Source organism: Pseudophryne corroboree, chromosome 11 (genome assembly GCF_028390025.1).
Source record: "Pseudophryne corroboree isolate aPseCor3 chromosome 11, aPseCor3.hap2, whole genome shotgun sequence".
NCBI lineage: Eukaryota > Metazoa > Chordata > Amphibia > Anura > Myobatrachidae > Pseudophryne > Pseudophryne corroboree.
The window spans coordinates 331346222-331352221 of NC_086454.1; the positions used below are offsets into that span (position 1 = coordinate 331346222).

A 6000-nucleotide genomic window follows, 5' to 3' on the forward strand; every position below is an offset into this window, starting at 1 on the left:
GACTGATTGTATAGAATAGATTGTACCATGTGTCCCACGGTGTGTATGCACAGAGCTGCATGGCTGATTGTATAGATTGTACCAGTGCCGTAACTAGGCATTTTAGCGCTGTGTGTAACAAACGGCATTGGCGCCCCCCCTATGCAAGATAGGGCAGGGCGCGTGAAAAATATATAGTGGCGTGGCTTCATGGGGAAGGGGCATGGCCACAAAATAATACCAATTCATACTACGGTGCACAGTAGTCTCCATTATTCAAATTACGCTGCACAGTAGCGCCACTACACCAGGTAGAGCCCCTTTTTACACAATATGGCAGACGATCCCCCCTTTTACACCTTACGGCAGATAGCATCCCCCTTTTTACACATTACGGCAGACAGCGTCCCCCTTTTTACACATTGCGGCAGACAGCGTCCCCCTTTTTACACATTGCAGCAGACAGTCCCCCTTTTTACACATTGCGGCAGACAGCGTCACCCATTTTACACACTGCAGCAGACAGTCCCCCTTTTTATACATTGTGTCAGACAGCGTCCCCCTTTTTACACATTATGGCAGACAGCGTCCCCCTTTTTACACATTGCGGCAGACAGTCCCCCTTTTTACACGTTATGGCAGACAGCGTCCCCCTTTTTACACATTGCGGCAGACATAATAGATAGATAGATAGATAGATAGATAGATAGATAGATAGATACAGGGCCGGCTCCAGGCATGTTCCAATAGAGCGGCCGTGCAGGGCACCACCCTTAATGGGCGCTGCGCGCTGTCACCGCTATATTGGAGCCTGGAGCCTTGTCCTGTGTGCCTCCGTCCCCGGCCTGCCTCCTGGTCCCACTCTCAGCCAGCAGCCAGTGGTGCGCGTGCGCGTGCGCGCCCGGCGTCAGGTGCTGGCGCCGCACAGCGCGCATAGCGCGCGCTGAGTTTATAGTGTGAAACTGTGCGCCCACCCGCCGGAGGCACCCCGTCCTCACACAGCAGGAGCAGCAGCCGCAGCAGCCGCCTCCGCTTCTTCCTCCTTCCCGCCCAAGCGAACCATCGGCAGCAGAGCGGTGAGCATGGGGGGGGGGGGGGGGGGGTATCTGGCACTTGGGACATATTTGGCACTTTGGGCATATCTGAGACTGTGTGGCATGTGTATCTGGCACTGGGGGGCATGGTGTATCTGGCACTGTGGGGCATATCTGGCACTGGGGGCATATCTGGCACTGTGGGGCATGGTGTATCTGGCACTGTGGTGCATATCTGACACTGGGGCATGTGTATCTGGCACTGTGGGCAGATGTATCTGGCACTGGGGGCATATCTGGCACTGTGGGGCATGGTGTATCTGGCACTAGGGGCATATCTGGCACTGTGGGGGCATTTATCTGGCACTGTGGGGGCATTTATCTGGCACTGTGGGGACATTTATCTGGCAGTGTGGGGTATTTATCTGGCACTGGGGGCATTTATCTGGCACTGGGGCATTTATCTGGCACTGGGGACATTTATCTGGCACTGTGGGGACATTTATCTGGCAGTGTGGGGTATTTATCTGGCACTGGGGGCATTTATCTGGCACTGGGGCATTTATCTGGCACTGTGGGGGCATTTATCTGGCACTGTGGGGGCATTTATCTAGCACTGTGGGGGCATTTATCTGGCACTGTGGGGACATTTATCTGGCACTGTGGGGACATTTATCTGGCAGTGTGGGGTATTTATCTGGCACTGGGGTCATTTATCTGGCAGTGTGGGGTATTTATCTGGCACTGGGGGCATTTATCTGGCACTGGGGGCATTTTTCTGGCACTGTGGGGACATTTATCTGGCACTGGGGGCATTTATCTAGCACTATGGGGGCATTTATCTGGCACTGTGGGGTGCACTGTGGGGACATTTATCTGGCACTGTGGGGACATTTATCTGGCACTGTGGGGCACACTGTGGGGGCATTTATCTGGCAATGTGGGGCATTTATCTGGCACTGTGGGGCATTTATCTGGCACTGAGGACATTTATCTGGCACTGTGGGGCGCACTGTGGGGACATTTATCTGGCACTGTGGGGGCATTTATCTGGCACTGTGGGGACATTTATCTGGCACTGTGGGGACATTTATCTGGCAGTGTGGGGTATTTATCTGGCACTGGGGTCATTTATCTGGCAGTGTGGGGCATTTATCTGGCACTGGGGGCATTTATCTGGCACTGGGGGCATTTATCTGGCACTGTGGGGACATTTATCTGGCACTGGGGACATTTATCTGGCACTGGGGGCATTTATCTAGCACTATGGGGGCATTTATCTGGCACTGTGGGGACATTTATCTGGCACTGTGGGGTGCACTGTGGGGACATTTATCTGGCACTGTGGGGACATTTATCTGGCACTGTGGGGACATTTATCTGGCACTGTGGGGCGCACTGTGGGGGCATTTATCTGGCACTGTGGGGCATTTATCTGGCACTGTGGGGCATTTATCTGGCACTGAGGACATTTATCTGGCACTGTGGGGCGCACTGTGGGGACATTTATCTGGCACTGTGGGGGCATTTATCTAGCACTGTGGGGGCATTTATCTAGCATTGTGGGGGCTTTTCTGTATCTACATATCTGGCACTGTGTGGCCATTTATGTATCTGGCATTGCTGGGGGGCATGTCATGTGTATGTCATGTGTAGCTGGCACGGCTGGGGAGCATATCATGTAGTGTTCCCGCTAGGCGTCTGTGGCTAGGCAATGTGTCTAACGTGCTCTGCCTGGCGCAAAGTGTCTAACGTGCTCTGCCTGGCGCAAAGTGTCTAACGTGCTCTGCCTGGCGCAAAGTGTCTAACGTGCTCTGCCTGGCGCAAAGTGTCTAACGTGCTCTGCCTGGCGCAAAGTGTCTAGGAGGTTCTACCTGGTGCAGTGTGTATTAACTGCACTACTGTGTGGTGTAATGCGAATTGCCACTTATGTGGCCACGCACCTTCCCCACGAAGCAACGCGCGCACTGTCCATGCTTTGCCATGTACGTAGATGAGCACCAAGCATTACAGTATGTACGTCATTTTGCCCTCCTATGTGTAAGGCTGCTAATTGTGTGCGTAGAGAAGGTGTGAAAACATATTTATTTATAGCCTAATAATATGAAGTCACGAGGCCACGCCCACTTTCAAAGAGGCCACGCCCACTTTTGCTGGAGCGCGCCTTCGGCGCGCGCACGAGGGGGGGGGGGGGGCGCTTTTACATGTTTTCGCTCAGGGTGCTAGTAGGCCTGGAGCCGGCCCTGGATAGATAGATAGATAGATAGATAGATAGATAGATAGATAGATAGATAGATAGATAGATAGATAGATTTACATCTCTCCCCGCTGGCAGTCAGGCTCCTCTGTGCTGGCAGATCCCGGGCAGGGGGGAAGGAGGAGGAGGGAGGGGGACTGGAGCCGCAGCAGCGCTATGTAATTGGTAGAGGCGCCGCTGCAGCAGTCCCCTCTCCTTCTGCATTGGCTGCCCAGCGCCGCTGTGAATGCTGGGATGAGGGAAGCGCATCCCAGCATTCACAGCAGCGCCAGCCAGCCAATGTGGAAGGACAGTGACTGCTGCAGCGGCGTTTCTACCAATTACATAGCGTTGCTGCGGCTCCAGTCCCCCTCCCTCCTCCTTCTCCCCTGCCTCTGCTGCTAGCCTCCCCTGCCTCCGGCTTCTCCAGTGTGGCGCACACATCAGAGGCGGCTTGTAATGAGTCCATTTGACTCATTACAAGCCGCTGGCCGTTGCGCCCTCAGGGCGACTGCTCTGTGTTCCAGGCACACCTGACACACACGTATTTACGGCGCTGGATTGTATCATGAGTCCCACGGTCAGTATGCACAGAGCAGCAGGACCAGTTGTATAGATTGTACCATGTGTTCCACGGTGTGTATGCACAGAGCTGCATGGCTGATTGTATAGATTGTACCATGTGTACCACGGTGTGTATGCACAGAGCTGCATGGCTGATTGTATAGATTGTACCATGTGTACCACGGTGTGTATGCACAGAGCTGCATGGCTGATTGTATAGATTGTACCATGTGTACCACGGTGTGTATGCACAGAGCTGCATGGCTGATTGTATAGATTGTACCATGTGTACCACGGTGTGTATGCACAGAGCTGCATGGCTGATTGTATAGATTGTGCCATGTGTACCACGGTGTGTATGCACAGAGCAGCAGGACCAGTTGTATAGATTGTACCATGTGTTCCACGGTGTGTATGCACAGAGCTGCATGGCTGATTGTATAGATTGTACCATGTGTACCACGGTGTGTATGCACAGAGCTGCATGGCTGATTGTATAGATTGTACCATGTGTACCACGGTGTGTATGCACAGAGCTGCATGGCTGATTGTATAGATTGTACCATGTGTACCACGGTGTGTATGCACAGAGTTGCATGGCTGATTGTATAGATTGTACCATGTGTACCACGGTGTCTATGCACAGAGTTGCATGGCTGATTGTATAGATTGTACCATGTGTACCACAATGTGTATGCACAGAGCTGCATGGCTGATTGTATAGATTGTACCATGTGTCCCACGGTGTGTATGCACAGAGCTGCATGGCTGATTGTATAGATTGTACCATGTGTACCACGGTGTGTATGCACAGAGCTGCATGGCTGATTGTATGGATTGTGCCATGTGTACCACGGTGTGTATGCACAGAGCTGCATGGCTGATTGTATGGATTGTGCCATGTGTCCCACGGTGTGTATGCACAGAGCTGCATGGCTGATTGTATAGATTGTACCATGTGTACCACGGTGTGTATGCACAGAGCTGCATGGCTGATTGTATGGATTGTGCCATGTGTCCCACGGTGTGTATGCACAGAGCTGCATGGCTGATTGTATGGATTGTGCCATGTGTCCCACGGTGCGTACGCATGTACGCATATTGCAGTGTCCTATCGCTGAACTGCTTACGATCTCAGACACTGTATCACTCACATTGGAGGCATACTCTGACGAAAAATCTGCACAAAGCCTGGGGCTGGTATGAAGTGTGACCGATGGTTGTGTCTAAAGTTGCACCAACTTGAGGACCATATTTCAAAATGACTTGCCCTCGTTGTGTAGGATTGCCAAGGCCAGGCTGTGCATCTTCTTGCCCCACGGCAAAAGCGTTCCGTCGCTCATTCTGACTAACCATAGACCTAGCCGATACCTGTGACGCCGCGTGTTCGGACACAGCACTCAGAACTGCAAATTATGTCCGCCTCTAAATCACGCCCTCTGTAGATAAAGATTCTAAACATAAGAATACTTTAAAAAAAAATACTTTTTTTTTTTTTTCAATGAAATATTCAATATCATAAAGCTGCCGTGACTTACATGTACCCGTTTCTTGTCGGAGTCGTTTTCGTAATTCGGAAATGATAAACTGGTGACATTATTATACAAAGAACAACATATCCGCTTTTCAAATCATAGACTTGTATGACGGTAAGACAATGATTAAAAGGATTTTACTGACTGCCACGCATGTTTTTAATGGAACATTTTCTAATTAAATTCTGGTTGAATGTTTTGTACCTCAGTGTAATGACCTCGAAGTTGGCATTGAAAGGGATCTCATTATTTGTTAAGGACACCAAATTATGTAAGTCAATCCAGAACAAGGTGTGCATTTTACATCTGCAAAGGGATTTACAATAAAGGCCTCATTATATGGGAGAGATGTATCACAAAAAGGACAAGTGGAGAAGATGCTCAAATCATCCAATCAGATTCCAGCTATTGTTTATTTAGTGCATTCTATAAAATGATAGGTAGAATCTGATTGGTTGCTATGGGCAACTTCTCCACTTCTTGGGGTCTGTTCATGAAGCAGTGAAAAGAGTGGAGAGGTGAGCCTGTGGAGAAGTTGACCATGGCAACCAATCAGCTGCTCCGTACAATTGTATAGTATGCAAATTATAAATGTTACTTCAATGCTGATTGGTTCTTCTCCATTGACTCACTTCTCCACACTTTTCATTGC

At 50.4% G+C, this 6000-nt stretch overlaps 1 long non-coding RNA gene across 1 annotated transcript in view; it reads left to right on the forward strand.

The window, feature by feature from the left end:
- Positions 1–895: 895 nt before the first annotated feature.
- Positions 896–6000, forward strand: part of LOC134970242 (uncharacterized) — a 187736-nt gene continuing 182631 nt past the window's right edge. The window contains exon 1 of the long non-coding RNA XR_010189741.1: positions 896–1055. This is a non-coding gene — a long non-coding RNA (uncharacterized LOC134970242). The remainder of the gene's footprint in view (positions 1056–6000) is intronic.